Genomic DNA, 26,896 nt, shown 5'->3' with positions numbered 1-26,896 from the left:
AGAAAAGAAAGGGGAAATGTATAAGAAGATTCGAATCCAAGAACTTTTTTATTAACTCTCTTAAGGAATGATATAATTATGACAAGTGGAGTGAACGAATCACGGCTTGGGCATGGATGTTCTTTGCGAGTGTCCCTTCATCAATTTCATCATATCGTCACTCATATTCATTGTTGCAATTAACCAAATGTGACAGAAAGGCGACGTTAAATAACAAAAATCAAACCAAGAAGGAAACAGATTAAAGAGAATTGTAATATTTCAGGAGACATGTAAGCAGTATGACTTTTTCTTTACCAAAGAGGGGGAGGAGGTGAACTTGACCCTTTGCTCTTTTAGTTGTAGCTGCAATCCCCGTACGCATCCATGTATGTCCTGCTTTTCGTTTCAGAAAATCTGGTCACCCTATTGTAGATGCATACATTCGTATGCTGCAATCATTGTCAGTCATTAGAGACCTTTTTCTAAAGGGAAAAAATTTCCTCTAAAAGGGGAAAAAATGACTTTTATTGCACTCCACTAAAAATACTATTTTAAATGAAATGAAAGCGCAATATATACCATTCATATATAAAAGGGATACATTAAATTTCGTGTTGTGCTTTCATTTAAAATAATATTTTTAGTGGAGGGCAAAAATAAATTATAGTCCTTTTTCCATTCCCCTTTTTTTGAAGGCAAAGTACAGCGAATAATCTTCCTTGCAACAGCTTTACCGTATTCCATAGCTTGCTGCCACTTGTAACTGGCTTCGCCATTTCACCGACACTCAATTTTGTCGTCGCTGTCACACACTTAAGTTAAAACTCTTGTAAAAAACGTCACAATAAAAGTCTAAATCTAGCAAATAAGTCCACTTTCAACTCAACAGGCGTGCCGGTTACAATGCGATTGATGTTACTGCTTAATCCCAGATTGCATTGTTTCAACAATCACAGCAACGTGCTCCCAACATTCATGGAGGGAAGGTAAGGTAGAAGGCGCTTCTTATTTCTTTCCTCTAAACTGCACCAAATAAACAATTGTTGAATGTTTTGTTCAGGGAAAAGACAGTCGTACAAAATATTTCATATCTTGTCAATAAAGGGACCAAGGAAGATGTTTTTTTTTCCAAGGGTGGGGAAAGGGAATGTAGGCTGGGAACCAGTCAATAAAGGGACCAGAAACGAAAATGTTTTAAAAAAGGGGGGGAGGGAATGTGGGCTGAAAAAGGAAGTCAAAAGCATGTAATCTTGTAGGTGGAAGATAAGTATCAACACTGTTGTTATTTAATCCGTGTTGAAAAATAAATAGGACTTCCCTTTGAAATCCGGTGTCTATCGATCAATATAGCGCCGAATGTGAAACTTGTTGCACCACTCTTTAGCTACTTGTTTTATGCTTGTAGTATTTGCATAGTGAAAAAGTTTTGTTTTACTCCTTAATTATTATTGTTTCTTTCCGGTTTAAAATGGCTTATGCTGTACTGGAAAAATTTCAATAAAATAGTAAATATTCCTGATGACGGGAGAATGACGACTATAATCAACGTAGACTGACACATTTTCAGAGTAGGGCTGAAGAAATTCGAACTCCAAAGAAATCTGATTGCAAACTGTTTACTTTCTTTAGAATTTAGTTACACGAGAGTAACTGGAGTAAAATACAACAAAATATTCGCCATCTTTTTTCCATTGGGGACCACTCTTATTTTATCACAAAACATTATCTTTCAAAGAAACACAGACAAATATGACAAAATATTAAAACCAAACTAATGTTAATTTTATCATTAACGAACCCCTGTACAATACAACAAGATGAACTATTATCAACATACCAGTGGCGTGCCAAGAATTTTCGAAAGGGGGTACGTGGACTTTTATTAGCAGCCAATCCTCATTCTGCAATCTTTCTCTACATCTGACGCTCTTTTTTTAGGGATATTGGGCCAAGTGAGGTGGTATGACCCCCACCAAACCCCCCTCCCATCCTTGAGCACACCACTGCAACATACCTCCACCAGTGAACCACATTCAGGAGATAACATTAAGACCATTGAACTGTTATCATGACGTCATCAGACACGATAATTTCCAATTAAACATTTTTGTATTATATGAGTTCGAATCCCGGCCATGGGTGTTCTTTGTGAGTGTCCATCAGTTTCATCATATCATCACTCATCTTCATCTTCGCGAATAGCCAAAAGCGGCAGAAAAGGGAAGTAAAATGAATCAATCAATTTTTGTATTAGGTGGGTTTCATGTGACGTCAGGATGCGCACAGCCGCCATCTCCCGGCCGCCCTCTTGAGTTTCGATGCTTGCAAGATTTGGCTTCAATCATGGCTGCTCGAAGGGACAATGCAACGGTTTGTGAACTAGGTGAAACACACCTGCAGATTTTTCTTTGAATGTTTAAATGTTACGCGAATATACAAGAGCGTAACACATACTGCATGTAGATTTCATGTAAATGTAAACAACACGGGTAGAGTAGACGTTAATTGATTGTATGACAGTCGTGGTCCCGTTGTTCAAGTAGAAGCCGATGATAGACGTGAGAAATCCGGGTGTGCAAGTAGCCACGAACTCTGACCGACGCGACCTTGCGGCAAGAGATAACAGTGAACGGGGGTGTGACTGCTGACACCCATCGACCTTGGTGCATACAGTTTTACGATCAACACGTGGTTTGTTTGTCGTTGGCGCCATCCAGGGACAATGTACGATAGCACAGGTAGTCTGTGCATTGCACCGTGTGTTCTGATTGCGTGGGTATGGGTCGTCGCCAATGTAAATTGCACTAATCTTGGTTGCTAACGTTATGTTGCCTTTGACAACAAAGGTTGGTGTAAAAACATAAATATGTCTGTTCTTATTTATTCCGTTTGATGCAGGGTCTTTTTTGTAAATCCCGAGTTGGGATCCGAGCAGTGAATCCAACTCACTCTTTTGGTTGTTAAGACCGAGTTGGCAATAATGCAACGCGAATAACGGGTTAATTTTCAGTGCTTGCGTTAGTAACTCGTTTCTTTTTGGTGCTTGTGTCAGTAACGTGTTACGTTTTTGGTACTTGCGTTTGAGTAATTGTAACGGCGCTTCGTTTCTTTACTTATGTAACTTTCATAAATTCGGAACTGGACGATTTATTCGCCAGGACTAAACATGCTTTGTTGTGCTGCTTTAAACTTATGCATGTAAAGTTACACTCCCACAGAACCCAAAATGTGTCCAGAAACACATTAATTAAAGTGCATAAGTTGTTACTAATGCGCTTTTTCTGCATCAAAATTCACACAGAAATGAATCAAAGTTCCTTTATCAACTGCTGTTCCGTTTGATACATTAAGAATGCAACAGTTCAGAAAATTAGACACGATAATTTCAAAGAAAACCAAATTACATGTTTAACGGTGACAATTGATTCACCAAAAGTGCGTCAACCTTAATTTGTTGCGTTCCAAGTTGGGAAAACATGGATTATCAGAAAACAGATGTGTTACTTTTGTAAACAGTTTTATGTCCTTATTGTATGTACTTAAGTCTTATCATCATCAGATCTGCAAAGAGTGCCGTATCTATGATATCTGTCTTGCCGACATTTATAAGCAACTTCGCGGAAAACATAGGGGAAAGTCGTACAGTACGGACACCTTAAGTTTATTGGCAATAATTAGAAAATTAGTAGGCAGAATATAAGTTGAAATCAAGACATTTTTAAGAACAGGAAAGGTGTGAGAACATATCCCTTTTACATAGTACTTTAGAATACACAAGATTTGTCATTTTACCTTTGCCCCGTATGTTTGAGATGACTATAAACGCACACATACGAAGTGCACAATAGTAAAGTTTGTAATACCATTTACCGTATATAATTACATTGATTATCTTAGTTCCATTTCAAGCACTGTTCAATTATTTGGTAAGAAATCTCTTGAGCAGTCCACCGATCTCTTTGACGCAGAAGTAATCATAGTGGCGTCATAGATGATTGATACTAAGTTGCCATCATCCAGTGTAAAACGTCTTCTGTTATCTGTCTCTTCATGCATAGAGCGCAGAAAAGAAACAATGCTTTAAGTACGGCAAAATCAGATGCGTTAAAGTCCTATCGTGGAATGAAAACGGATTCAAGATTCCTGCTATAGAAACTAAAATAGGTTAATTTATTTTCAGTTTTCATAGTTTCAACCATGGTTCTCAGTTTTGATGTAAATATACTTGCTTTCCTTGCTTTGTTGTGGCAAAAGCATGAAGGATAGCAACAAAGTGGTGCAAGGGAAGTAAACTGGAGCATTAATGCCCTCTGGCGGGAAAAACGAGAGGCGCTTTCAGATTGCGCCTTGACAAAGATATAAAAAAAACATCGACGGGAATTGCCGATTGCGATTGCGTAACGTGTGTGCAAGGAAAAACCGAGAACTATTGAATTGGAACTGAAATGCCTGGCGGATATTTGAAGAGAATAAGTGTCCATTGGTACTTGCTGCTGAGAGAGGCATTGATCAAATCCTTGGCATGTTGGTTTCGCCAGGTGCAAATATGCAGTAAAAAGGCCTAAATACACACCATGTGTTTTGCAACAAACATTGTGCTCTATGTTAGAAGTTTAATGATATTCTCTGTAGACCAGAGTTTGGTGCTTGTTCTTATCAAAGACCTCTAACTTTCCTTACGATACACGGCCACCGAAAATTTGGGAGCTCCCACTGGGAATCGAACCCGTGACCGCTTACACCGAAAATGGTAGTGATAATTAGGGTGCGGATTTATAGGCACTAAAAACCTCTGAAATAGGCAGTCAAATAGGCACGAAAATAGACACTTAATAGTCACCCTAAAATTTAAAAAAGACATTAAAATAGGCAATGAATGTGAACTTATTTCAATTTTCTTCTTACAATGCACAGTTATACTGTATTAGCACTTCGGTTTATACATAAAAGTGCGCTAACGATTAACAAACTATTAATACTCTTTTGATCGAAATTCACATTTTCAGGGAATCCTCAGTTAAAGTAATTCTCACAAAAAGAGCTTGTGCTAACGACTGTGTGAATTTGAGCAAATGATGAAAAAACAATTTGCACAATTGTAACAAAAGAAAATAAACAATGTTCCAATTGAGACCCTCAAATCTAGCGAATACCAGATTTCAGTCAGAACAACATCAACAAAGCTTTACATCCTTCAAAGGAAAAGCCAAAGGAACGTAAAAAAAAAAGCTGAAGTATGCAGAAATTGCAGAATAGCCATTTTTTGGCGCTATTAAGCAAAATAGGCACTAATCCTCAAAGTATTTATATGCACTATATAGATATTCTTTGTATGCACTATAGAAATGCGTGTTCGGACTAGAAACACCATGAAACGAACTTTAAACATTAAAGCCTATGTTTTACTACAAACGAATAAAAAAGGCAAATAGGCAAAATTCCGCACCAGTGGTGATAACCTTTCATCTATGCGGCTCTAGTTAACGTTTACTTTTGTTGTTGCATAACAACATGTCCATATCACACGAAATTAAGAGGTGCTCTATTTTAATGAGATAAAAGCTGCAATATTACGCACAACAGCCATACACACCAGTGGCGGATTAAGAACGCTCTTGTATGGATAGGATGACCTATATTGTTGGTTCATTGTTAGTTTTAGACCCCGCCTCAGGAATGATCACTTAACTTAATAGCTTAATAACTTAGTGACTTCGCCTCGTATATTTGGATCAGTTGAAATTTCTATATATTGCGGGCAATGCATCGAGGTACATTTTGTTAAAGCAACGATGACGGCAACACGTGAATTTTCGTAGAAAAGTAAAACAAGTTCTTCATGAGGGCTCAACTTACAACCATGCAGGTTTCCACAATAATGTATTTGTAAAATTGATTGAGTTTAGTCCGTAGATAAGCAGAGGCTCACGATCACGATGAAAGAACAACGTTTTACCATGCTTATCTACGTCTCTGTTGCAGACAACGTTGCTAATGTGACAGATTAATGAATATCTGTGTATTGAATAAAATCGTTCCATGAGTTCCTGGGTAATTGGTGGGCTTATAAAGTGCTCGTATGGGGCGGAGTTGCATATGTGTTGTATGTTTATATACTCTCAAATACTAGTATCTGAAGTGTCTTCTCCGATGGGTAGTGTGGTTTCCCCGATGGCGTAGTGGTAATGTCGTCGCCTTGTAATCAAGGGTCGCCTTGTAATCAAGGGTCGATACCCGCTGGAGGCACATAGTGTTTCGGATCCCACTTTAAACTGTAGGTCCAGTCCTGATTAGCCTAACTGTGCATCAAGTGGACTTAAAACAACATTTCAAACAACCGAATGATTATCTCAATCGTGTTGTTGTTAAGAAAGACCCGTGGGTCCCAGACGAACATTACTTTGATGCCGCAATCACAGTTCCAACTTGCTGGCGATTCCCCAGGGAAAGAAAAAGACCGAGTTCTGCTATGCAAATCGCCAGCGTACTTAACGGTTAGAAAGCGTGCAGGCTCTAATATAAGGCCTTTGCGCCCAGCACCCTGTCGGTTGCCATAACAGTGCAGCCAAAGATGTACTTGATTGACCAAGCAGTATTTCCATCTTTAATTAACGCAATTAGCACGCGGGTGAGTGGTGAAGGAAGTTACGCGTTCCTCCGTTTGAATAGACGCTTAATAAGGTGTTTGAAAGCGCCACTGTTGCGAAAAGCAATTGAGGAGGGGATCGAGGCCATTCAGAAATCGACGAGACCGAGTCCGCAATCTCGACACTTGTCGAGACACTCCGAGAACGAGGCTTAGTGTCCAAGACTCTCGGTCTTCTTTGGAGACTGCTAAACTATAATGTATTGTATTTAGAAATAAAAACATGGCTTTAATATGCGAGTTATTCGGACATACCAAGCGGATATCTGATGATTATTTCTGTATAGGTCATACATTTTGTTTATAGTAATTACAAAGTCAATCCGTTAGTTACAATTTGTGAATCTGTGCAACTCAGGATAGAATTAAGCGCTCCGATGGTTCGCTGTGAAAATTTGAGCGGTGAAACGCAGCATATTGATTCTATGTATTTCGAGACTTCGATTTGATTTGTTATTTAGAGGCGCTTTTCCGCAACTTTTGGCTAATTGCAACGATGAGGATGGTATGATGAAATTGATGAAGGGACACTCACAAAGAGCACCCATGGCCAGACCGGAATTCAAACCCGGGAGGAGGCAATCGTTTACGTTTACATCTCCAGTCAAGCTGAAGACTGCCAAGTCCCATCTTCTGTCGGTACTACATCTATAGTCAAGTTGAAAGCTTAAAAAAAATATCGTCGAAAATGCCCAATGCTTAGATTATAAAGAAGTAACGAATATCATTACCCAGTATTATGATGAGTATCGGTCGCAAACGGCATATCGGAATTTATAAAATTCATGCTTCGTCACGTCACTACCCTGTTTTACCTTGAAGTCATGAATTTTTCAATTGGTTATGAATGTGTAAGTATTTTACGTGTTTTATTTGCGCATATTTTGCACGAGAGGTTGAAAGAAATTACTTTTAGTTGTAATTTGTGAACTCTTGAATCATCTCATAATGACATAGCATGCAATCCGTCACTTGGGATTATACGTGGTCTATCTGAAACCTGCTGCACAACGGTTGGGGGAAATAGGATATTCGGTTCAAGAAAAGGGGGAGGTTTACTTGCTTCATTCTCTGACAAACGGAGACATGCTTTCTAAATCCATGCGTGAAATTCTTTCAAGGAAACTTATACGAGATTGCATGTTCCATTGTTGTTAGTGAACACTCTTTCATATCATTCATCGGAAACACCATACACATATTATGTATTATGTGCACCAGAACTTGTTCTTATAATTTGTAATTTAGGTTTTTACCAAGGTTATGTTTAAATTTCGAGACGAAAACTAGACCAAGAAGTCTGTAAACCCGAGACGAGATATGACATACTGCCCGTGAATTATATTGTGTTAGTAAATTAAGTTGTAAAGTATGTGGATATTTCGTCTAAATTGTTTTACTGTTCGACTTATTCAGACATACGTTGGTTGCATATCTATTTATATGGCCTGGTTACGTGTTTTTATATAGGCAAAAACTTATGTTTCAGTTTTTTTTTAAACACGTAGAAAGAACGTGCATTAGCTACTTGAATGAGATCTACTTTTAATTTCTTCTTTAATCTCGTTACATTTGTTAATTTTACTTCTAAGTATCCGAATTTAGAAACCGATTCAAATAGGTTGTGTTATATATACGGCCAGGATTTTATTTTTCAATAAATTACCAAAAATATCCAAAAGACCTAAAAACTTTTAAAATATTACTGAATCCCTAAATCAAAACATTCACCGCGCATGCGCGAACAACATATGAGGCGACACGATGTTCGCTATTGAGAAAATGGCTAATCCGAGCTTTGACTCTTCTTGCCAGCTTACTGAGATTCAATTTGCTGCAAGCGGGAATCTGCTTCAGCCACTCTAGGATATCCAATACTCGTTGTTTCGAAGCTACGCCAGTGACATCTATACTCTGGAAGATAGGCTCTATATTTTGCGATAAGCATTTCTACTATCTCTTTGTTTAGAAGTTTTTCTTTTTCAAGCATAATCAGGGACACAAAAAACAGGAAAGGGCTGGGGGAGGAAGAAGTACTCCCCAGTCAAAACAGAAAGAAGAAAAAAACGCAATGCAGGAAGAAGGGTCTGAGAGTAAAAGATTAAAAAAGAACTAAAGGGGGCCAGCGAGTGAGTGACGAGGCTTGTCCACGCTAGAAAGATAACAGCACTTGCGGTCGCAGGTGTAGCAATTACCCACACCGAACAAATGACTCTCGGAACGTTCAGCGGATGTTGCGAGGAGAGAATACGTCACGCTTTGCTGGGTACGGACGCCGCGAAGCTTTGTCCGTATACCATGTTACGACAATCTGCATAAGGGCCAAGCCAACTTCCAGAGATGCAGGTGCATCTATAAAGAAAGAAATATGTCTAACATTTATACCTATCAGCAACCATCTTGATAAAATTAAATCATTACAGGAACTCTTGTTTTTAGATTGTTATGCATTAAATGAAAAAAACAAACAACTAATACCATTATTTTGAATTACTGTCGCAGAAATGATACCTAACCTAACATAACCTAACGTAGAAATGATACAAGAAAGAAGGAAATCAAAGATAAATGAATATGTACACAAGGTATCATCTTGACAAATTGATAGTAATGTAACGTATAAAAAAATACCCAGGTGGAACATGAGACATAAACCATAAAGTCTTTGTACGTACAGTGTTAGGGGTCTAGCTGATCTCGAAGAATGCAAATACATTGGAAATGAATGCAACATAAAAATGTTGCTAATCTATACTATTTTATAACTTGCTTATCTTATCTGTATCTTTCATTGAACCTCACCACTTAACAATATATTATTTGAAGAGAGTAGTGGTATTGACTGTATTATAAACCCGAGAAAGTATGAGCCCCCCTCAAGCAGATTTGGCTACACTTAAAACTAGCTCAACATGCCCATATGAGCTTTTTGCTCAAGTGTGGAACCTCGCCTAATCCAAGATTTTTGTAAAAAAGCCCTCATGGATTCCATGAGAAAGTATGACCCCCCTCAGATTGATTTGTCTACACTTACAGAAGGCACTTCTGTGAGATTGTTGTCCATAATCCTGTCAAAAATATATCCCTCCTCATATTTTTTTTGACCACACCTGAAACTAAGCCATACGTATTAACACCCACCTACACCCACCCACGCACACCCACACATATTTACTTCCGGTTTACTTCCGGTCCACTTCCGGTCCACTTCCGGTTTACTTCCGGTCCACTTCCGGTCCACTTCCGGTTTGCCTACTTCCGGTTTGAGTTCAATTGGCCACCAGGCTCATCTTGCATATCTAGTACTAAGACAATGCAATATGCAGAGACCCTCTAGAATTGCTCCGTGACTCTCTCATTTCTTACATCATAAACATATGATTTTTCACCTATGAGAATGACACTACAAATGGTGTCATCAGGTAATGCCTCGTGGAATTCACAGATAATTTTAATGTTTGTCCTGTCATTCACCACAACTTGTTTCCTTTTTGAAGCATTGATGACAAACATGGGTCTCCGTGTTTTGAATTCATCTGGTGTGTAATACATATCAGTATTGCCTGTAGTGACTCTTTTGAAAGCCGAAAATGCCTCATATAATTTGAGGAAATCATCCTTGGAAATGTCTAAATTGTAATTTTCTCTAGGAAATACCTCATTTCTGCCATTTTTAAGATATATGTTCTTGATGTTGCAGTTATCAAATTTGCTTGAATTTTTTTCCTGATTATTGTGTCTTCCAGTCTGAAACAATACCACCACAAAATCAGGCATGTCGTATTGTATGCTGGAGAATGAATTTGTAGCATCAAACTCATAATATGTGCCAGATGCAGGCTTCTGTACGCATTGATATGTGTAAAATTGCAGAGGAATTTGTGGATTTTTTAGGATATCAGCTTTGTATTTAAGAGCGTAACTGGCCTCATATTCAACAACCGGGATTCTTAGCTCCATAGTCTGAATAATGCATTTGCCTGCATCTGGTAAGGTATTAGGCAGAGCTTCCCCTGTAGGGTTTATCGCACTGTACCTCATCAAAGCATTGTTATCATTGGCAGCTCTTCTAAATGTAATTCTTAACCCACCCTTCCACATAATTTCTTTGTAATCCGAGAAGAATCCTGGCAACAGGCGCATGGGGAACAGCACTGTGTGGTTCTTGGATAATATCTTATCACCAGCTTCAAATCCACCTATTTTGTAGTAAGAAGCCTCGGTTTTGGATAATTTTAGAGTGGCCAAAGCTGTGGAGGTAATGCCGGGATAATCCACTCTGTTTATAACAACGCCATGCTTTCTGATCTCAATTTCAGAGAAGAGATGCGGCACAAAATTGTCTACCAATCTTATATTTGAATTTGCAGGATAATCTGTTCCATCGAGCTTTACAACATCAAATTTGATGTATAGATCTGCTCTGTGGGGGTGTATAAATCCATCCCCTACATCAAGATCAACCTCAATCTCTGTGTTGGGTTGATTTAAATTTGCAAATGTCCTCCTGTTTGGAGGGAATGATTGTAGCTCATAACTCTCAATATTTTCCATTGTATGTATTTTTATTTAAATGTTAATCTCTATGATAGCAGTTGTTGTGGCTCCAGCAAAATCAACTAATTCTTCTTTTTCATTAGTGACCATCAATTCAATGTAATCTATTCTATTATGGCACACGGGAAAATATAATGTTGGGGATGGATTGTAGATGATTGGCTCCATGAATTCGGAATTAGGTTTGAATGTTGCAATGATGCCAGTTTGTTTGTGAGTGCCTATGCCATTTGATTTGGTGATCATACCCTCAGCCACATTACAGTGAATATTCAGAGTCTCTATGGCTAAGAATTTAGGTATATTCATAGCAGTGTGTTTGATGGCTGGTTCAAGTTTTGTGTTGTTCTCAAAGCCTAACAGCTCTCCTATAGTACCCAGATGCACTGTTTCTGTAGCAGATACAATCTCTACTCTGTGAGTGACAGAATTTTGACTTAACACTACACCTCTGGGTAATTGAGCATTTAGAGTGGACAGATTATACTGCCCTGGAGTGATGACAATTTTTTGATCCCCTACTGCAATTGTGTTGTTGTGGTGCGTAATATTAGGTATCAAGTACATGCCGTAAAATGCTCTGAGAGCTATTGTTTTGGGATACACTATGTCATCATGTAATTTGAGTTTCAATATTAAATTTTGGCTGGTGAGATGGAATACCCCCATGATGTTTCAGATACCACAAGGCTTTTTGAAAATTTTCAATTGATGGTTTATTTATTTGAGACATATATCTAAGAACAGATAAACACAAATGTCCACAATTAACATCTTTGAAGTTTTGAATACGGGCATTATTGTAATAAAGATTAGGTGATTTTAGATATTTTATTAAATTTTCAGGTGGAACACCTCCAAATGAATCAAACACAAATGCCTCATTTTTTAAATATTTAAGATAACAGATCCAGTGAGTGCCCTGATTTTTGTACTCATCTAAATTAACAATGCCACACTCTTTGTTGAGTGGTTGCTCCGGTAAAGAATCAGACATGTACACACCTCTAAAATGTTTGATGCCCAGTGGCTTGATTAAAGCTTCAATATCTTGGTTTGTAAGCGGCTCTTGTTTTTTTTAAACTTATTCATGGCTCTCTTAACACCTTTGCCTTTTTTCTCCATTGCCAGGTTATGGCGCCTCTGCTCATCTAATTCTGCCCTATTCTTCTTGGCATCTATTACTGTTTTTGCTATGGCAGCTGATCCCCCAGCCAAGCTCCCAACAGCCCCGAGAGCAGCTAAGATGGCAGGGATAGTAAATATGAAACCCCCCACATGTGATTTTTTTCTTGATTGCTGTAATTTTTTTAATTGGGGGGTACTAAGCAACAATTTCATACCATGTCCCTTTGCAAGACAAGAGCTTTTTTTCTTGCGCTGCTTTTTGGTTAAAAGACTGTCAATAGTTTTAAGAGATTTGAGACCTGCATAAGGTATCTGATACATAACACCCTTGGCCTTCATTGTAGGTTTATTATATACATATTCACAGCCCCCACCCCAGTTTTTGTTTGGTGCTCATAGCTATGGTGGTTCCCAATGCTGCTATTTTTTCACTCAAAGATGCATCTTTGCTTACAAATCTACCAAATGCAGCCTCTTCTAATTTCTTGTCTGCAACATGTCTCTTGTCAAGATCAGAATGTGTGTTGTATGCTATGTCATGGTCTCTACAAGCAGCATCTAGGGGATTTACACCAGGATCACCTCTGTTTAATCTATGATCCAATTTTGTACCGGGACCACAATACTGATAGCCTGGAATGTGTAGTTCAAATGGCAGCTTGTTTATAATGTCATTAACAAGCCCCCGACCCTCAGAAATATTCCAAAATTTAGGTGGTAGAGTATTAATAATTTTTATGAGATATCCAATCCCCTTAGGGTCATTCACTATAAAATTAGACAATTTGGTGCTTATCATGTCCATAATTCCAACCTTTTCATTGTAAAAATTGTGGTTCCCTGCATTTTCCTCCCCAGCTATCACCAATAACCTATCTACAAGTTTCCTGACATCATCAACCCACACAAATTCTTTAGGCAGGGTGTTGTATTGTTTGATTCCACTGCCAGTCTTGATCTGTGACCATATAGGCTTGATCAAGTTGTTATATTTTGCTCCACTGCTAGACTTGACTCTTTTTTGTGTGGGATCATTGTTCTGGTATAGAGCATCTGATTTTATTAATATTTCTTTGTAATAATCATAATCTTGATCTGTATAGCTGCCAGGCCTTTTCCTAGTCATCAGTTCCCACAATCCAGGTGTGCCGGGGTACTTAACAAAAGCACCTTTTTCTCCGAGACGAGATTCTGAATAAACAATTATATCATCTCCCATAAATGTTACTCTGAAATTGCCAATTCTATGTATGATGCTCCCGTCAAGCTCTGTGTCAGCATATAAGCCAAACACCTCATCTTTGTTGTCTTTAGGTGTGGTTAAATATTTTTGAGCAAGAAGACCCAATTCAATAGGATCCTGAGTAGCTTCAATTCTTCTAGGAGCAACAGGACTAGGTGTATGAATACTTGAAAGTGGGGTGAATGGATAATCTAATATGTTCCTAGCAGCTACAGGTACAAGCTCCGTGATCAAATTTTGATTTTGCTCTGTAACAGTTTTGATATTCTTACCTAAATTATTAATAGCATCAATGACAGGCTGTTCTGTTTGTTTGTGTTTTTCATAAATTCCTCGGTTCTCTGATTTCCATCCCTTAAATCTTTTTACAAGATAATCTCTTAACTTAAGATCATCAATGATTGGTCGTTTCATGGTTGTTTATATACGTCTCAACGTCTAGAAAATCGTTGATTTTGTTTCTGTATTTGCCACTATTGGGTTTTCTTGTCATATCAATTGTGACAAAGCCATAACTGTCCTGGTTCCAGCACCTGCTGCAAAATTTAGAAAAGTCATTGTAGCTCAGGTCCCCACCTACATATTCATCATGTATGTGTTTGAGGTTGGTATGATCTTGATGAAACGCACATATAAAATTGCTGTTGTCTCGGATCAGCTGCTTCGGAATTTTAGAAAAAGTCTGTGCAAGGTAGAAGCAATCAATGTTTTTGTGCCGGCCCTGTGTAAAAAAATTCCTAACCTTGTTTTGATTATCCAGTATAACGTCATCAAACACAACAACAGAATTATCGAGACATTCATCTAATGGCTTAACATCTGGTTCAAAAGTGGCTATATCTAATCCATCATATAGCTTCATCAGCTGCTGATATTTTAATTGTTCCAAGCTCTTTGAGAAAACATACAAGTGCCTGTTTTTCCAGTCTAACCAGTTGGGTGCCAATAAAAAATTATCAACCATTAGTGTAGTTTTACCACAAGCAGATGGCCCAACAATAAGACACCTAATATTATCAGGCAGCAATTTTCCATTTCTCTTATTCTGCTGTTCAGGTTCTGGCAGCCTTTTTATAACATCCCAGGTGCTCATATTATTATTTTGTCTGCATCGATCCAGCTGTTTTCCGGATGACCTAGCCATTTGACAAGTAACTTGTTGCCTTTTCTGCGGATAATTTTTTCTATGAGATATGTGTCAGGCTGTTTAGTTTTGCTGAGCTCTTGTTCATAGAATCTGCCTTTGAGAATTTCTCCTCGGTGATCTTTTATTATATATGTGTTAAGGGTCCCGGGTTTAACTTGAACCACTGTAAATAATTCAGTGCTCCAGTTTCTCGTAAAGCCTCTTTTGAATAAGTGCTTATATTTGCTGATTCTTACTTGCTCACCCACCTTGTATTTGGCCCTTCTTGTTGTTGGCTGGTATCTAGGATAATAAACAGTCCTGATCAATTTTTGCTCATCAGATGAAGTTACTTCAGAGGGTTTCATGTTGATTGTGGAATGGACCGAGTTGTTATATTTATGTAGAAGTTCTGGAAGAATATTAATCCATTTATAATTACCTTGAAGTGTAAATTGTTTATACATACGATTTTTTAGGGTTCTGTTGAATCTCTCTACAATTGAGGCTTTGAGATCACTGTAACTCGAGTAATGTTTTATTGCCTGGCTTTTAATAAATTGTTGAAACACTGAATTATAAAATTCTTTGCCATTATCTGTTTGCAAATAGCGCGGTGATCTTCCTGAATGATTGATGATTGTCCTGAGGGCTTCTGTAACACATTTTCCAGTCTTGGATTTGAGTGGCACAGCCCAGGCAAATTTTGAAAATGTGTCTATTACAGTAAGTAGATACTTGTAGCCCTTGTTGATTTTGTCTAAGTTTTTCAGCTGTCCACTTGCCATCTCAATCAAGTCGCTCTGCCATAAATCATCTATGCCCTTTGTGACTACTGGAAGTCTCTTATAATTATGTCGGGCTTGTCTGTGTAATTCATCAACAATAATTTCTCTAGACATAATATGTAAACAAGAATATTGCAACTATGGGGTGTTCAGCAGCTGAGACTGCAGGATTTTCTAAATATAATTTGTCTCCTATTTGTATTTTAAATTCCAGAGTGCCATCATCTTCAGTATATGCTGTTTCTAATGTATTAGGGTCTGTAAAATCCTCTAACTCTACACTGGTGATTTTTGGTTTGTTCTCAGCATTTGTTATTGATAAGGTGGGGTAGTGGTGTGCCTGTGGCTGATGCCAATATTTGATCTTGATTGGTCTCAATGTGCCTCCAACAAAAAACTGGTAATAAAATTGTGCAGGGGACAGCATATATATTTTGCCACCTGGTGTAAATGGTGAATCATATTCTTTGTTGGGGATGCTGTACAATTCAAGAATTACTGTATGTTTTGGATTCTCGATTATGCCTGTTATTTCTTTTTCTGCTGTAAGCAATCTGCTTGTTACAGATTCAAGGTGCTCATTGATGGTCCTAACAACATCATCATGGCCTGGCTTTATTTTTATGTCCACAACAAGTTTCTTGTATTGTTGCACAATCTCTTGAAGCTGGGTGGCAAAAACAGACAGAGCATTTGCTTGATTGGATTCCATGGTCCCTAGCTGTTGCTTGATATTAGCTACAATTTGTTGCAAATTTTCAACAACTGCCAATTTTGAATTTTGAGCAGTAAGATCATGGACCTGTCTTCTGATATCCTCAAACAGAGCATGCAGTTCATTAATATGTTGATTGGTTGGAAGAGTGGCAACTGCCTGAGTGAGATGTTTGATCTCTGCCTGGATATTCTTGATATCTTCTGATTTCAATATGCGATTCACTGCTCTCTTAATATATTTTTAAGTTCCTGTGATGTGGGAAGATTTGATACTGTATTCTGCAAAAATTCAAGTGCCAATTTCACATTATTTAATTCAGAAGCATCAGCCACATTTTGCATAGCATTTTGGAGCAGGGCTATATCTGCCTGAGTGGGTGTTGATTGTTGTAAAATTTCAAGCTTTGTTTGGATATCATCGATCAAGTGATGAAAATGAGACAGTTCAGATTCAGTGTTGAGGTTTTCAAGCTTTGTGATTTGGTGCTGGACACTGACAAGGGTATCTACAATTCCAGGCAAGCGGGATTCTAGTACATTTGCCAAATCACTTTGCACTGCTGCTATTGTACCTTCAAGATGGGTTATGGAACTTTGAATTTTTCCAAAATCTTCATATGTTTCAAGTTGCAGCTTAATATTTGCAACACTCCGAGTTATTGCATTCAAAGCATCAGAAGATGGCAAATTGTTCATAAAATTTTCAAGTGTCTCAATTTTATTTTTAACCTCGGCTATGGCATTGTTCAGAGGGTCCAGATTAGGTATCTCCAGTGACTGAATCTGTTCTTTCAGAGTGGAAATGACTAGATCAAAATCTTCCTGTGATTTTATGCTTTTGACAATTGTTTGGAGCTGTGCCTGGACATTATTAATCTGCTCTTCCAATTGCTGTTTCAATTGCTCAGAATTGGTGGCCTGGGTCTTAAATTTGGCTTGAAGAGCTGCTACAGCTTCTTCCAAACTTTGAAAATTATCCAATGTGGCCAAATCAGTATATTTCTGAAGCAGCACTTTGAGTTCAGAATCAATTTTAAGAAGAGGGTCCATGCATTGTGATTGTAAATTTGTAATTTCTAATTGAAGACTGGCATTGAGTGTGGTTTGTAAAGCTTGTAAATCACTTCTTAATTTCTTGACTCTGACATCAAGCATCAGAATCTCATCACTGTGATCTTCATGTCTTGTATGGCCAAATATATCGTTAGGCATTTTTGTTTTATTGGTTATTTATTATAGAGTATCTGATTCTTAATTCTATAAAAAAGGGTATAAGCTTGTCATAGGATCCAGGGACTTCAATATATAAGCAGTCACCAGCAGAAACAGTATATACAGTGCCAGAAACCATGTTTGAGTGCTTAATTCTATAAATATTTCTCCCCACTGAAATCTTGACATCACCCTCGGGGGTTGTAATAAATTGCAATTGCCCACCTACAGGTAATTGGTAATGATTTAAATTATTGTTAAATATGTACAATGTTTTGCCTGTTTCATCATCATTATCTGTAAGTATGCTGTTCAGATGAATAATTAACAAGCCACTCAGTTTAGACAGCATATCAGGAGAGGGTTGTGGTGTTGGCAGCTCCATAATAGCCTGTTTTTTGAACCCAAATAAGTTCATAGGCATGTTTATTTATTTCAAATCATGCTCTGTAATTGGGCATTGATTCCCATTTTTCAAATCACAATGCCCCCAAGGTAAAGTATGTATGTCACATGATAAAATGCATCTCTTATCATCATGTGGGTCCAGGGCCACTTTTCTTACAATATTGCTAGTCAGCAAGTGATCCACACTCTGAATTCTATTTTCTGATGTTCTGATTGAACTCTGGGATTTGATGCAATTTTCATAATCTTCAAATTGGAGCTCTTTGTCTACAGTCACTCTGCCAATGCCCTTGGCTTTTTTGGCAACAGCACCACTACATGTTTCAAAAGTATACATCTTGGCACTTAACCCAGCAAATTTCACAATAACATCACCAAGTGTCTCATCTTTTAACTTGCCAGGCACCTTTTTGTTGTGGGGTTGAATTTTTGTATGTTCACTGGTATCAAAGTATTGAAACAATTCAGGCTGTGACATATCTTGATAAACATCTTCTGTTTGAATATCAAGAATAAAACTATCCGTGTCCATGTACAATAATTTTACACGATCACCATAAAAAGGTTTCAGCACATCATAATACAATGTTAACATATGTAATTTGTACAATTCCAATATCACAGCCCCTACATAAATAGGTTTATCAAATTTGATCTTTGTTTTCATCATGTTGAAAAGTGCCATGTGCTCATCATAAATTCTTCTGTAATTGAAGTTGGGCTTTGCAACCAATTTTTTGCTCAGGCTGGGGTCAGTAATTATTTTAACATCGGTATGTTTTCTGACATTTTCAATTGTTTTGCCATACACTGAATTCACTATCAATTTAAACAAGCCCTTATCAAATTGGCTCTTTGCAGATGTTCGAAGCTCCGTGTTTGTATCAATGTATGGTTTCAACCATTCTGAGTGCCTGAACCTCAAGACTTTTATAACTTTAGTCACTTGAACACCATGTTTCATCAGGAACTGGAGGTTTTTGTAATATATGACATATCCTTGTTTCGGCTCCAGAGTCATCATGAGCTTCCTCTGTTTAGAGCCAGGTGAGCACTGAACCTCGGGAATTGGGGGCAGATCAGAAAATTTATTGTGCAAATGATCTGGAATTATCAGATCAACCTCTAAGAAGAGGCCACAGTTACTGTCATCAAAATCCTTAAGATCCTCAATATTGAAATCTTCAACCCATTCAAGCCCTGCATATGGCAGTTTTTGCATCATAGCGTGACCATAGAGGTTGTTTGCATCTACATACAGTATATAATTTGATGGCCGTGCTGGATCATAATCAGGCATATGCTTGTTATTTGCTCTGGCATATCTCTGGGAACATTGCACCATCCCTCCTCTTATACATTTCTCCATAAACAGATACATATCTTGATCGTGGATCAGATCCAATTGCTTTTTGGTGTTGAAAAATGTTGCGGCCCATGCTAGACCCGGGGCACTGTAAAAATACACTGGGTCCAGTCCATAATTTTGCATGGAAGATTTTCTGAATGCCTGCAATATATCAGCTAAGAGGGTGACATCAAGTTTCAAATATGCCATGTGATAATCACCAAATGTCTGGCAATTTAAATTGTTCCACATCAAGTGGGCATGGTGATAATCTTCATCAGTGATTCCAGATCCTCTGATTCTGCTGTAAAACGCTTCTTGTGGTGGCAGGGAACACTCATCAAATTTAGAAAAATCTGTAACATAGTCATATGGATATACACCCTTCCGCCTAATTAATTTCAGGTCCTGATTTGGAAACAATGCACGTGTGATTTTGAATTGATCATCAGATAATTGAGTGGCCAGTGTATCCAGGCTAGCTGATAAAAATCTGTAAGAATCAAGAAATCTTATGTGAATAGGAACACCATCAACTTTAATTATCTTGCTAATAGATATATATTTCTCATCATTTTCAGCTAAAATATTTAAATTCTGCTTCTCAAACCCCTCGTACCTGATCAGATGATGGAAATCATAATTGGATGCTCCATGGCAAAATATGGGGACAAATCTTGGTCTCTTGATCTTAATATTACAGCTATTACACAGGGCCTGTTTATATCGACCATCTGTATGAGAATGGTGATGTACCTTGATATTTGTATCTGAAAATTCAGAATCACATACCGGGCATTTTTCTGCATTGTTGAAATCCTCAATCTGTTCCTCTGTTAAAGGCAACATAGGTTTTGATTTTAATAAGATGTTATATGCTATGTCACGGCACTCATTTTCTATTCTATGTGCAAATATTTTGATGGCATCTGGTCCCTTGTATGAATATTCTTTAATAACAACACCATCCCGTACAACCACATAACAAAAGCTGGAAGGTTCATGCAGCTGGTATGGTGTAATTGATGATTCTTCGGGATCTGGATTGCAGAATGCAAGAGATTTGAGATTCGATTCAGAATCCCAGACAATATATACTGGGTGTTCCAACAAGGCTTCATTCTTTTTGAATTTGCAATTTTCACTTGGATTGGGCATCACCATATGAACAGGTTTATGATTCCCACAGTATTTCAGATGCTCAATTAGCTTGTTTTTAGCAATTTCTGCACTCTCTTCCCGAACCCCATTTACCATTTTTTGACCATAAAATACAGTTAAGCATCTTCTGCACAACTTGAATATTGTATTGGATTTGTCTAGTTGTATTCTCACTAAAGCTTCAAGATTATGTATCAGAGTGTAATGATATGTGCCATCCCCTTCAATTAAGAGCAGATCAATCGGAATAGCAGATTCATCATCAAGTGTACTGATTCTGAGAGGTGCTATCAAGCAATTGCCAGTGGAACAAGTAAATACATTAATAGATAATTGTTTGCCATTGATGTGCCTGGCCCTTTTTTCAAATTTATCAATATTCTGAACTGACATTGGATATTCCAAACCCTCCATTGCATCGTCAAAAAGATGTTCATGCTGTTTGTAATAACTTATTCTCTCAGGATGCCTTGAAACTGGAAACAAAGCAGCTAATATACACCACAGAAAACATTTCTGGTCGGTATTTTCTATATTAACCACGGCTCTTCTGTTTTTAATATTAGCAGGTAATGGCAGATATGTAGAACCTTTTAATGGGCTGAATTCAGAAATATTAACATATAACTTGTGTGGGGATCCGCATAGGCTCCATCCGGACTCTTTTGCCGCAAATTCAGAGTGTTTGATATTCAGTTGATCCATCAATCTGCTTATTATTTTGTCCGAATTTGAATTTGAATATACCGGTACAGTTTCTGTTACGTGGGGGTGTATAAATTTTGTGCCATTTGGTTTCTTATATTGTGTATACAATTTGAGGGAGAGCTTATAAGAGCCAAGATGTGCATTTAGAATTGCCTGGAGATTAGAATTTATACTCTTCAAGAAATTCTCAATGCCACATCTTGGCTCTGATACAAACCGGTAATCCCTAAGTTGGGCATTAAAACTGCTATGGATGGGTGCATGGCGTGGCTGCTTTGCTGCTTTAGCATTAACAGGTGCTTCATGCTTCCTTTTCAGACCAGATGTAGATGGTTGTGGGGGCAATGTTGATGACTGTGCAGAGCAAGTACCTTTATGTTTATAAGTGAAGTATTCCAGATTATATTTTCTATGGCATTTAGGGCATATTTTTGTGGGAGTTCTGCATTTGTCTGGGTTACAAATCTTTTGGTGCTTGGCCCAATTGGGGCTGGATATATTCTTATTGCATTGATTACAATATTTTTGATTCGGCATTTTTGTTGTTGTTTATTATATACAATTTCTTGGGATTCAGATCAAAACTTTATGCTGGATAAAAATATCAGTTGGGTTCAACACTGTCCTTTGTGTGTGTGTGTGTAAGTGTATGTGTGTATACACTTAATATTTTTGGCTTTGGTATTTATATACAATTTCTTGGGATTCAGATCAAAACTTTATGCTGGATAAAAATATCAGAAATAGACCACAACTTGGCCACAAGTAGACCGGAAGTAGACCGGAAGTAGGCAAACCGGAAGTGGACCGGAAGTGGACCGGAAGTGGACCGGAAGTGGACCGGAAGTGGACCGGAAGTAAACCGGAAGTAAATATGTGTGGGTGTGCGTGGGTGGGTGTAGGTGGGTGTTAATACGTATGGCTTAGTTTCAGGTGTGGTCAAAAAAAATATGAGGAGGGATATATTTTTGACAGGATTATGGACAACAATCTCACAGAAGTGCCTTCTGTAAGTGTAGACAAATCAATCTGAGGGGGGTCATACTTTCTCATGGAATCCATGAGGGCTTTTTTACAAAAATCTTGGATTAGGCGAGGTTCCACACTTGAGCAAAAAGCTCATATGGGCATGTTGAGCTAGTTTTAAGTGTAGCCAAATCTGCTTGAGGGGGGCTCATACTTTCTCGGGTTTATAATACAGTCAATACCACTACTGAAGAGCGTTCAAGTTATACATAAAATATTGATAGTGCATGCAACAACGCTTGTACCTTACCTGCCAAAGAAAAAGAAAATACTGTAGCCTAAAAGATGCAAGGCCAGTTTAACATATATATTATTGAAAGTGTCTAATATGGCTTCAGTGAAAAATATTTAGAAAACTAGTCATCATGAATCCTATTCTTTATGCAAGTCGCATTTTTTAACCATTTCTAGGTCAATAATTTAATATGGGAATAGGCAATCTTGTGCAGACGAGGAACTGTAATTTCGCTTCTCGATTAAAGTAGACTATTATTTTGCCTTCTTAGGTTAATAGCGACGAAGCGGATGATTGTATATAATTGAAAATCGCAGAGGAACATCAGACTACTCCTCACCTGGTTAACGCATTGCCTTGCAATCAAATTGAGGCGAATTATATTCGCATCCTCCTTCAATCTGTAAATCCAGCCCCCAGTTGGCCTACTAGTGCGTTAAAATGTACTTAAACAATAACACGAAGTCCGCACTAAGAATCGAAACGGAAATGGAAAAATGGTAAATAGGGCATTCAAAGAACTCAGTCATCAAGGAAGCTATTGTTATTAAGACGTCATTTGCTTGTTCAACACTTGCAGCGATAAATCACTCACTGTTTTCAGTTTTAGTATACGGCAATTGTTATGTAGATTCCGCTGCTTTTTTTAAAAATAACATTTGATAATAGAATGGAATTCCATTCATTGTAACTAATGTAGTGTCTTGTTTTTTTTCTTTTTATACAAGAATTTGAACTATTTTGTGGATTTCAGAACATTTACTCGCTATACTAATATGAAAAAACACCGACCTCTGTGGAGGAGTGGTAAGCATAGCAGGGTACGAAATCATTTAAGACGGGTGGAGGGAGAAACATCTTAATCTACGTACATCTCCCCTCCCCAGAAACATACTTAATCTACGTACATCTCCCCTCCCCAGAAACATACATATAAATTATACGATATACATATTTATAATGTCATTAAAAGTAAAAAAATAATAAATTAAATTACTAAATTAAAATATATTGAATTATATCAGATATTATAAAGTAGCCAATTACGTCCTTTACTAACTGGTTAAAGATGTTAATAAATTAAGAAATAGTTGAAGTGGTTTTATTATGTGCAAGTTTTTGTTAAGTTTTTGCTTTATGTTAATATAAACCAATTTGATTTCATAGTTATTATTGTTTTGCATTCTTGTTTTACTTTTATTGTGCGTAATGAGATAGATTTGGTATGATTTCTCTTGAGAGAGAAAAAGCATTGAACACTCAACAACTACGCTAATTTCTGTATGTATTCGATATTATTCTTAGTGCAGTATATTTGAAATTAAAAGTAATTGTTTGTTGTAACAAAAACTGCCCCCCGAAAATTTTTGGTGGGAGGATTTTTGAGGCCAAGATTGTTGGTGGAGGGGAAATCCCCCCGTCCCCCCAGGATTTCGCACCCTGAAGCATAGCGTGCTACGAAATGAAGCTCAGGTTCGAACTCTCAGCAAGTCATGGGTGTGTCCTTGTGTTTGTTCCATCAGCTCATCCTCATCGTCGCGTTTAACTGAAGAGTTAGTTAAGGGACGTAAAATAACCGAAACAAAAAGAAAGAAATGATTATCAGGCAGTAAGCTGAATCACCATGAATATCTTCTTCGTCAAGGTCAGCCATAGCCACTGCACTACATGAGGCGAACTTTATCGTCCCTAAGAAAATGGAGTATGTTACGATAGCTACAAGAAGGAGGCAAACATGATAAGGGTGGCATCAGCAAAGCAATCCTTTCTGCGTTTCTTTAGGATCTGTGTGTCAATCCTTTCTGCGTTTCTTTAGGATCTGTGTGTGTGTGTGTGTGGAGCGAGAACGTTAGAAAGTTAGAAAGAAGGGGCAGCGCGAATATTTTCAAGGGCGCAATCAAATAGTACACAAAGATAAATGCGCTAAAAGAGTATTTATTTATGAACTTTTTCCCAGGAATTTCTAGTTTGCGTGCGTACCCTCCTAACACTGATGAATAAGGAAAACTACACATTGCTCTGTTTGCTATTGCAGGAATACACACGTCAACGTATTTTTGTTTTATTTGAAAAAAAAAAGGCTGACTAGTAAGAAAAAAAGTTTACGTAACCCCTACCCCCTCCCTCGCGTCGAAAATATTGGGTACGCCACTGATTTGTTTGTCACCTATTGAAACAAATGTTTGGTTGTCGGAAACAACTTTTTGGTTATTCCAAACATACATTTTCTGTGTTGTACAACTTATAATGAACGCATAACAGTAACATGCTCCTCCACCGTACCACAACATTTAAAACACGAAAACTGTGCAATATCTACATCATCATAATTACCCGAGACTTCAGATACCATGCATTACTTACAGTTCGTAATTTAGAAGACAATCGTCATGTATCGTAACAACACTACATATTTATTGCCTGGTCTGCACACAGAAACAGTATACATCATTATATTCAATTTACCATGTTCGTAATTAACTTTGAGGATAAAATATGATACAAGAGAAATTCAAAGACATGCACTGTAAATATAGATATGCATAATAATGTTTTAAAAGCAGTCACAATTACCAGATTCTTAAATAAAAAAACAACAATTATGTATGTAGTTTTTAAAAGATACACCTAAAATAAACAGTCGAATATGTAGAGCTTCACAATTCTGATTAATAAAGTTTCATGGAAATCTGGTTGATTTTTAAGTACGGTTTCTAAACCGTCTCCTTTCGGGACGGAAGTAATGACGGAAGAACTTTCCATCCTGAATTCAGGACCGAATTAAGTGTCTCCGATAGCGCAGTTGGTAGTCGTTTTGTAATCAATGGGTCCAGGTTTCGATTCCCGGTGGTTCGGATCTCACTTTAAACTGTAGGTCCAGTCTCAGCATATCTGAGAATAAACTTTTCAGAGGCTTATAACGACTGCCACATTATGCTTATACCAACTCCATGGCCAAAGGTTGCTGCCACCAGAAAATTGCAGCCCCACCCGAAATGCAAGGATCAGAAAGTGGGCAGACAGACTGCCTTCAGCAAGCTGTTCAACCCAGATTTGGACGTCCTTCACAAACTAGAATAACCAGGTAGCCAGAAAAGGTTTCGGAAGGCCCAAGTAGTCTGGGACCGTAGTCTTGTTCCACCCGGTATTCGAACCCAAGAATCCTGTTTTCTCAAAGCTCTAAAGCTAATCGCGTTTCTGCAAGGAAGTTCAAAATTCAAACGATTATACCATTTGTATTGGATTTTGATATGAGCATTCTATTGCGCCGAGCCATGAAGATACGCTGGGAAATGTGAAGGTATGATAGGGTTCCGAACATATTTGATCTCGGAGTATTTATGTGATGTGATCAACACCACGCTCCAACCTTCCTTACCCAATCAGATCACCACCAGACATTCGATGCGAGATTGGATGAGCTTCAGAGGAATTTTTGCGTGGACATCAATGAAAAAAATCCACCGCGTTCGCCCATCCTGGAAATCGAACCTAGGTCTCCTGCATGCCAGTCGGACGCCCTACCGACCGGACTATGGCGGTTCTAAACTGGTGTTAATGAGCCTAATGATTGAAATAATTATATTATTATTAATAAATAGTTATTCACCTGCTTACATCAAGAGTAAGTTATGTATTTTTGAAATACAATAGAATTCACCGAAGATTCGAGATTTCATTCCAGTGCTTCAGAATTCACAAACATTTACACGTCTCAAATCCTCTGTGCAAACTATGAGTTACTTTGTTTTTATATTTGAAACTGGAAAAAATTCAGTGCTATATTTTTACCATCCTTTTATGGAGAAGTTATCTTCTAGTTTTACTGGTGAGGCCATACAAATGGAGATATTGGCAGGTTTTACAACTTTCGGCCATTTTAATCCCTTTTTGTGGCATTTTTATCTCTAATTGTATAACGTGTAAGAAGTATCACAATTGTTTCGGTGTATACATATATCAGAATCTTTGTAAAACTCCCTAGCATAGGCACTTTCGCCCCCCCCCCCCTAAATTCACGTATAGAGGGACACATTTTATAAATATTTATACATATAAAATATTGTTTATGCCAACTTTGCCCCCCAAAATTTGCCTTGCCCCTCCCCCAATTATCTTAAGTTTGCGCCTCTGCTCCCTAGTGTAACCTCAACGATTCTACGCTTCAGTTCAAATCAAGTGCATGTTTCTAGCGATAAGTATGTAACAGTTCTAATTTCTTATTGCAGAATGTTGTGTGCGAGGACAAATATGGCGCCTGCCTAGGCAGGCGTCAGTGACGTGGGTGTGACTGGTGCTGCTACACCCGCGGCTTTGCAAGAATTACTACCTACGATTCGTAACTGTACCGAGAGACTGGACTGAAAGCTAGGTAAGTTCGGTTATTTATTATGCACGATTAGGTTGAGAATTTCTAGCCTAGGCACAAAGAGTTACAAAACTAAGCAGGTGAAAAAGGCAATAAAATATTTTAAAAGGAACAATATGCATTAACTTTAAATATTTGAAAATATTCAAAAGTCACATTTGTCAAAAACGTTTCATACTTTATGCTGAAGATTGTGGAACTATTTATTAATAGAAACGTTATTTTAAGTACAATTATAATTA

General features: G+C 37.8%; 1 protein-coding gene across 2 annotated transcripts in view; it reads left to right on the top strand.

Annotated features, from left to right (window-relative positions):
- wnd (Mitogen-activated protein kinase kinase kinase 13 wallenda) overlaps nt 1-26,896 on the top strand; it is a 181,141-nt gene that overhangs the window by 54,077 nt on the left and 100,168 nt on the right. For both annotated transcript variants that reach the window (XM_083121995.1, XM_083121993.1), the window contains exon 2: nt 26,515-26,657. The gene's annotated coding sequence lies outside the window, so the exon portion shown is untranslated. The remainder of the gene's footprint in view (nt 1-26,514; nt 26,658-26,896) is intronic.

The sequence above is a fragment of the Lepisma saccharinum genome, chromosome 5, assembly GCF_977018435.1.
Source record: "Lepisma saccharinum chromosome 5, izLepSacc3.1, whole genome shotgun sequence".
Taxonomy (NCBI): Eukaryota; Metazoa; Arthropoda; class Insecta; order Zygentoma; family Lepismatidae; genus Lepisma; species Lepisma saccharinum.
The sequence above is the reverse complement of the archived record's forward strand: the minus strand, read 5'-3'. Positions and strand labels throughout refer to the sequence as shown.